Below are 8,191 nucleotides of genomic sequence, written 5' to 3'. Positions count from 1 at the left end.
CGTTCAGTCCTTCCCTAGCTATGGGGCCTTGGGCGAGACTCTCCCTCCCTTCCTCAGGCTTAACATTCCTTAAGTCAACCCTCAGGGGCGCCCCAGACCAACTGGCCTCCCGGGTTGGGGCGATTATTTATTCAATAATGAATAATGAATAATTGAGTAAGGTTATTTATTCAATGACATGCGTAGAGCTCCTCGGCCCAGCGCTGGCATCTGGTAGGCACGTCCGTCTTTTCCTGGAGCTCAAGGTCTTTATTCATGATAAGAACGACACTAACGCCTCGTACCTCTTAAATGCTTAGTAGATGCCGGACGTCACGACAACGACTTTGATTACTGGAGCAGACACGGCAGGTGTCTTTCCTTTGTCTATTCCTCCTTAACAGAATCCTAAATTATGTGCCCAGCGTACAAGATCGATTTTTTTAGCCTCTCTTGAAAGTAGAAACAGCCACATGACAAGGTTCTGGCCATAGCTTCAGATTTGGAAGGCTCCTCCCCGTTTCTGCATTTCCCGGTGATTCCTCTTTCTGTCCCCTGCCTGCGGTGCAGACGCGGCCCTCGGCTTCGCCCTGCAACCTGCGGCTGGAGCCCCTGGAAGGGTGACGGGACAGGAAGAGGGAAGGACCCCGAGGCCTCGTGGAGCCCCTGGGCCAACCTCGGAAGGCCCGGGCCCGCCTCTAGATTTTGAGTTTATGGATTAAATGTCTTCTCTTTGGTTATACTTTCGTAATTGAGATTTCCATACATGCAAACAAACGCGGTCCCTAAATAATAAATGCGTTATCCTCTTTGTTACTTGATAAGGCTTTTGACGTTGTTATTATCAGATCTATTTTCTATCAAGGATATTGAGGCACGGACTAAGTAATCTGCCCAATGTCACAAATTATACATGTAGTAAGTGAAGCAGGGGTTTGGATCCATTTTTTAATAAAAAATAAAATGGGGATGCTAATGTGGTCTTCATAACCTATAAACTTATTCTTCTTATTATTATTATTATTATATTTTTTGGTAAATTTTTTTTTTTTTAATGGTAGCACTAGGATTTATTAAACGGTCTTAGTAAAGGCGCTGGGGTTTGCCCATGGTGCTCTTGATGTACAAAGCCCGGACGTTCTGCCAATTCTTCTTGAGCAAGGACCCAGGAAATTGACAGCTACGTGGATGTTGTACACAAGCTCGTCGTCCGTCATCTTCACGTGGCCAACAGCCGCTGCCAGACATAGCACCTTCTTCATCTGGAATTTAATGGTGGACTTCACTTCATCCACTTTGGCCACCATGTTCTCATTGTGGGTCAGCAAGGAAGGGAACTTGCCAGCTTTATCCAGGCCTGGACCCAGGATTCGTGGAATCTGCTTGATCAGAGATTCTGAAGCCAAAAAGGCATCATACTTCTTGGCCAGCTTCTTGACTAGTTTTTTATTCCTGTTGAGTTTCTTCAGCGCTTCAATGTCCACGTGGGGAATGTCCACTGCCTTGGCCTCATCACAGTGTTGCTGGTCCCCCAAAACACACACAGAGAACCTGGGGCGGGGGGTGGACTTAAGCCTGACGGTGCCCGAGAAATTTCTCTTGAAATTTCTCCCAGAGCTTGATGCTATTTTACAGACATTTGAGCCTAACCGCAGTGGCAGCTTTGACTATCTGTATGGTCCTGGGCCAGTCATGTACCCTGACATTTAAGTGTCAGAATGGGATAGATGATCTCTAAGGTTTTTCTACTTCTCACTGTCTGTGATTCTAAAACTACGATTTAACAGATTCCTAATTATTCAGTGAGCTGATCATCAAAATTTTATCTTATCTAGTTTCATCTCACGGCCCAGTGAATATTGAATAAATGTTAATTGATGACTGTACTAGGGACACGGCCACCTTCTTCTGTTCTCTCACTTTTCCTTTACATCTTTGGCTCTTTATTATTTCTATATCCATCCAAAACCCAACATCTCATTAGGTGGTTTGGGGGAGCTGATCCAGTGGAGATCAAAGACCATCGCTTCCAAAGAGTGAAACTAGCTTCAGTCAGGACAGAAGCAAAGGGAACGAATCAAAGGCCCTAAAAAAGTTATATTTGGGGGGAAAAAAAGAAAAAAAAAGTACAAGTTGTTCCTTGGGTGAAGGAATTGGGTTGGTATATGGATTCAGAAAAACAATCTTCAGATAAGAGCAAACCAAAGCAACGTTAGCTGGAAAGAAGAAGAAAGCAAGATGACAAAATAAGGAGAGGGAGGGATATGCCTTGTTTTTGAAGCATTTTGGAAAGACAGGGAATGGCCAGAGCATTAGAAACCATTAAGAGATCTGAACAAGACTAAGAGGATAATATGGTGTATTGGGAGTAATCGAGATATGTCGAAAAACCAGTAGGTGGAAGTTTCCTGGCTAACGCAGAAGTCTTTTCCAGGGGAGGACTTGCTCAAGGCGCCGCGGAGCGTGGGCTGGGAGGCGTGGGGCGCCCCCTCACCAAGGCTGGCTCTGCTGGCACCTTGACCTTGGACTTCTCAGCCTCCAGAAATGGGAGAAGCGAGTGGCCCCTGCCTGTGTGGCCGAGGCTGCGTGCCCTGGTGCAGAGGCCTGAGCGAGGACCGCTGCCCTGGCGTCCTGGAGGCAGACTGGAGGGGATTCTAGAAGTACAGCTTGGCCTTGGTGTGGAGGGCAGTCGACGTGGGGAAGGCAAACCCCATGGGTGTTGGAGCCGGAGTTGCCTCCCAAACCCTCTCTGTCTTCCGTGACGTCCCTGAAGCTCCACTGGCTCAGCTGAAAATGGGGGTAACGGTGTCTATCGTGTGCGGTTTGCGCCAAACCAAAGGGTGCAGGCCAGGCTTCTCGTGAAGCGCCAGCGGTGGTAGCTACTCCCCAGGGTCCTTCTTTCTGTGGCCAATATTGTCTTGTCCTGGCTGATGGAGACGCAAACTTACTTTTGCTACGAAGCCCATCCTGTAGGAGCCGGACTCCAAGCAGGACAACCCGAAAGAGCTCATAGCGGGGGTTCTGGAATGACAGGCGCGGAACACAACGGGTTTGTCCTCAGTTACCGTTCGCAGACTGTGTGCAGCACAGCTAGAGTCAAGGTTCGGACTTTTCAAGGATTTTGATACTTGTTCAGTGAGCCTCACTTGGCCTCTTTTTGGGGGTACTGAATTGGACTAAATGTGAGGAACCGACACTATTTTCTCCACAACAAATGTGTTCATTGTACTACGGGTGGAAAGGAGGTAAATCAGCTTACTAGCAGCTCCATGGACATTCAGGATTTAATTCAAAATGGGGAAGGGTTGTAAGAAATCTGGAAGTGTTGGAGAAATCTGCTTTTTCCCCCCCTTTGGAAATCTGCTTTTGAATTTTTTTTTTTTTTGCTTTTGTTGCTTTTGAATTTCTTATGTAGACTGTAGTTCCAAGGAGTCATTTCTTTATTTTATTAGTTATTCCCAAGAAATGAACACTTTCAGGTTCTAGTTACCACCTATATGGGGAAAAAAAGGAAAAGACTTGGAGCTTCTTTTGGATAAATATCTTACTTTTTTACATTTTTCAAGACAATTTAATGCTAATTAGACCTACAAATGAGTTTAGTGGGTATACTGGTTGTGGACAGTTGTACAACACCTGGTCTTGTTTCAGCGGACACGGTTTTAACGTATGAATATGGATAAGGTAGGTGGGGAGTAATTACAGAGGGATTTGGGATTTTTCTCAGGTACTCTGGATAATTGAATTCAGACAAGAAGGAAGCTCTACACTGGAAGGGTCTTGGTTGTGGTGATGGGTTTCTTTACTGTGTGTAAAAGGAAACCAGAAAATTTGGCCTCCCTCAAATGTTTAACAAAAGGAGAGTAAGGGGTTATCCAGAATCATGGCCACTACAGTGTGTTGAGTCAAATTCTTTTGCTGCGTAAATATCAAGACCTGCAAGAGATGCGCTACTTTAATTTTATATGCATTTAGCTTATGGCGTTTCTGTTTCATGCCGACACGTTTTGAGTACTGATGTGACCAGGATGTACAAGCGTCCTGCCCTCGGGGTGCACCTGTGCAGCAGGGAGTTTCACGCTGATCCCGGAGAGAGCGATCTACAGACGATTTCTGCTGGTGGCAAGTGATGTGGAGAAAATAATGCAGGGTAAGGGGAGGTGACAGGGGAAAGGAGGCATTGCTTTCTTTCTTTTTTTTTTTTTTTAATATTGAAGTATTGTCGGCACGAGTGTTACATTGGTTTCAGGTATTTGCCCAGGTCATTTTTGGCATAATAAGGGGGATAATGATGAACGCCGTCGAGTAGATGGAGTCCCCAGCCCATGGTTCTACACGGTTTTAGGAAAAGCTATTTAAACCGTTTGTTTTCAAAGAGCAAATGATTTCTTCTTCTTTGATAACAACCAAGGTGGGGGCTGGATACCTTTGTCCAGTAGGATGCAAGAATCAGGGCCCAAGACTTTAGTAGAGACAGAAGTGGGAGAGAAGTTTAGAATTGGCAAAAATGTGTTAGATGGCTAAACATCCTTCAAAGGAATCGAGCTGAGACCAAATACTCTTAACAGCACCGGAAGCACAGAGAGAAATTCCTTTACGCGCTTAGCGTGGACACGGATTCTTCTGATAGTTCTTCTGATAGACACTATCTTCTAACAGTCTGAGACGTTTTTATGAGCACTTTTACCCCGATGGGAGTCATTTGCATGTTTCTGAGGGTGTGATGGTTGTTGGGGGCCCCAAACCGAAGCAAACATGGTAGGTGCAATTGTTATTTGGTGTGAACCTTTTACTACAGACACGGTTTACTTCTGAAGAAAACCCTTTCTATTCAATTATTCTTTTACTAAGGGGACGCGCTGACACTTGACAGAGCATCTGCGCTCATCTCGCTCTGTCCCAGCTGACGGCTCGGGACTTCCCAGCCTCTGCCTCCCGCGGGCCCAGCCCCCCAGCCATGGACCAGGGGTCACTGAGCTGCGTGCCCACCTAGCCTGGGGGATGCCGACTTCCCGTAATAGTCGAGCAGAGGAGTTCGTGTTCAGAACTAGTTCCCAAACCTCAGAACGATCTGATCTGCCTGCTGCTTCGGGAAGGTCCATCTGCCTCCAGCGGTTGAGCCTCAGCCGCAGAAGGAAACAGAAGGAAGGATACAATTCCTGTTCCTTTTTCACCTCCAGCTGCATTTTACGTTAGGTCAAGCGCAATTCCTTCTTGTATCCTGAACTTTGGGATGATGCTAAGTTGAGGAGTTAAGGTCCGGTAGAAGCTAATGACTTGATCATGTCAGGAAGAAGCTCCTCCCTGCCTCCGACGAATGAGGGTGATGTTGAGCAATTACACGCATTAGAGGCATTTCACCCTCTGCCTCGAGGCGGGCATTGCTGGCTCCTGGAATGCGCCAGATGCCAGGGCAAAGGCGACGGTGGGCGACGTTGGTTCCCGACGTTCAGAGAAGAATGACTTCTGTGCACGTGGAGAAAAATTACAAGACCAAACAGGGATAGGAAGGGAGATACCTACTCGGAGACTGATAATCAATAAATATGAATCCCATTAGTAGTTGTTTTGGCGAGGACGGTTTTTTGATCCTCTTGAGATAAAATTTAGAGAATAAGCGAAGAGGATACTTAGAGAATAAGCGAAGTAAGTGGATGTTTCCCAGGTAGGGACTTGTCTTTATTATAATTTTCACCGTGGCACGTGACCTTTCTGTGCCTTCAGTTTAGCGACTGTCTAGTAGGATTATGATGCTGCCTTGAGTGCCACGGGGGAATAGCGCGTCTGAAGGCACAGTGCGTCATACAGCACGTGCTCGGCACCGCTGTGATGTGCCTGTTACTACTACCGTGACTTAGAGACGCAAAAGCATCCCTACATGAAGCTCTTTGTAGAGGTTCCTGGGCTGCTTACTTGGCAATTATGCCTCTTCCATTCTGCTCTCATCATCCGTTCTTGGACCAAGATAAGGATGTTGTTATGGAATTAACTCAACAGCACTCGCATATTCTGAGAATCTATCATAAAATATGTTGTGAAATCTCTTTTCTTTTTTTTTTAAAGAAGGAAACTTGAATCACTTGTGCCACTTCTAGTTTCTGAGTATGTTTTCTTCTTGGTGCGATGTTCAATCCATGTCTCTGGATTCTCGTTTCATCTCTGATTTCTCATCCACTCTGCCCGTCACTGGCCTGTTTGCCCTCATTGTCTCTTCCTCTCCTGTGCCCTGATGTGTTTGAATCTCAGAGGGTCAACTGTTGTTATTTCTAAGACATTTTTTGCCTTTTCTAAGACATATTTGGCTTCATGTTGGGTTCAGCTAGTAGAACCCCTGACAAGAAATTGGAGGACTGGAAGAAGGAAGAAGCCAGATGTTCCCTCCTTCACTCCTCTGCTCTCTCTGACATCTCTGCCAGGCACACAATGATTCTAGAACTTTCTGTAAGGCCCCTCTTGTTGGCCCAATGTCCTGGATTCTGGTAATATTACCTCCTAGAGACTTTATGTTTCCATCCCCAGGTATCATGGTCTTCTGGTGTTGTCAATCTTGGGGTTGTCTCACATGTCTTAGTTGACATTCAACTTTCCCTTGATTTTTATAACTAGTTTGTGCTATTAAAATCTCTCTATTGAACTAGCACATGTGAGTACAGTTTATTGTAACATATCGAGTCACATTTCTTTTGATCCTGCCTTGGATTCAAGCCCAAGACATGATTTATCACCATGTCCTCTGCTTGGTAAGTACCCACGCTCAGCTTCTACATATGCGTGGTTTTTGGTCTTTTTATCCATCATTGTGAAGACCGTCTACTTCTTGCTTATTCTATTTGACTCTGTCTGTTCCTAACTGCTGCTTTTTTCATGCTGTACCTACCGCCTTGCAATCTTAGGTAAGAACCATTTTTCCAAAACCATTTCTCACACCTGACTTCATTCTGCTCTCAAGGCTTTTGGTTGCCACCTTTCTACCTGACGATGAAACCATGAATGAGTTGTGTTTTGCCTCTGTTCTTTCCATGTCACTCCATGCTCATCTCTATCCCAAATATCTTTGCGTTTAGTGGTTTGTCACCCTTGCTAGACCATTAGCAACTAGAAGTTAGAGACTCACTTTGAACTCTGTGTCCCTAGTCATTCACAATGTCTGGCACAGGGCGTATCCTAAGTAAATGAGCACATTGTAAAGAAAAGTGGTGGTTTAGCTTAGAGAGGCTGAGGGCAGACTTAATTACTATTTTCAAGTTTATATAGGAGATGCTGAGCTTAATAGGGTCATAAAGCCTGAGAATTGGAAGGAATCCTAGAAGCCAACTAGACATCAGGAAGTTGGTTGTTTCCTTATGAATGAAAACTAGAATAAAGTGTAACAATCTTGAAAAAAAAAAGTATGATTTCAAATGGAAATATGGAGGTCCATTCTTTCAGAATGAAAACAGCCCAAGACACTCAACTGAAGTGTCTCTAATCCTGGAAATCTGCATGAAAATAGTATCTTGGGTGCCTTAGATATTCATTTCTTAGGAGATTGAATGCTGACTTGATAATTTCTCAAGCCCACCTCTGGTTATAGGTTTCTAAAATAGATCCTAGTTTGAGGGGGTTAGAGAGCGAAAGAGCGAAAGAATCTAATTAACCTTTTTTTTTTTTCCCTGAATGAAACATAATTTATAAGCATTAAAGCAGAAATATAGATGACAAAGTGTTAAATTGTAACAAGATCGAACTAGGTTAATTAAGACTAGAATCAGGAGATTTTTGAGGTAAGAAAGGGAACATAGCTATCTAATCAGTGAATACAGTTCTAAGTTTTTGAATAGCTTTCATTCTGTTTATTTACTTAGCTGAAGACAACGTAGGGCTAGAAATAGCTTTTGAAAAAAAAAAAAAAACACAGGCAAAGGAGCTGCATTTACAATCTTCATTCCAATTCCTTTCTCCTGCTGCTCTGAGAAACATTTTGTAAATGAGGCCCTTCATGTGTCCAGTGTTCTTCTCCCACTATCCACTTAGGCACACGCAGGAGGCATGAAATGCTTCCACCTGCAGGATCCGAACAAGGGACGATGCCTGTAACCTTCCAGCTGGCCCTTGGATTCAGCTCTTTAGCCTTGCTTCCAAATGGAAAGTTCTCATGTTGAGTTACAGATACATCAAGAAAACCTCAAAACGTCTCTGAGTCAGTTAAATCAGCCCTTCTCAGAAGCAGAAG

The 8,191-nt window shown here is 44.6% G+C and overlaps 1 pseudogene; it reads right to left on the bottom strand.

Annotated features, from left to right (window-relative positions):
• Positions 1-1,019: 1,019 nt before the first annotated feature.
• LOC112935048 (large ribosomal subunit protein uL1 pseudogene) lies at positions 1,020-5,165 on the bottom strand (annotated as a pseudogene).
• Between the last annotated feature and the right edge of the window lie 3,026 nt (positions 5,166-8,191).

Source organism: Vulpes vulpes, unplaced genomic scaffold (assembly GCF_048418805.1).
Source record: "Vulpes vulpes isolate BD-2025 unplaced genomic scaffold, VulVul3 u000000701, whole genome shotgun sequence".
Taxonomy (NCBI): Eukaryota; Metazoa; Chordata; class Mammalia; order Carnivora; family Canidae; genus Vulpes; species Vulpes vulpes.
The sequence above is the reverse complement of the archived record's forward strand: the minus strand, read 5'-3'. Positions and strand labels throughout refer to the sequence as shown.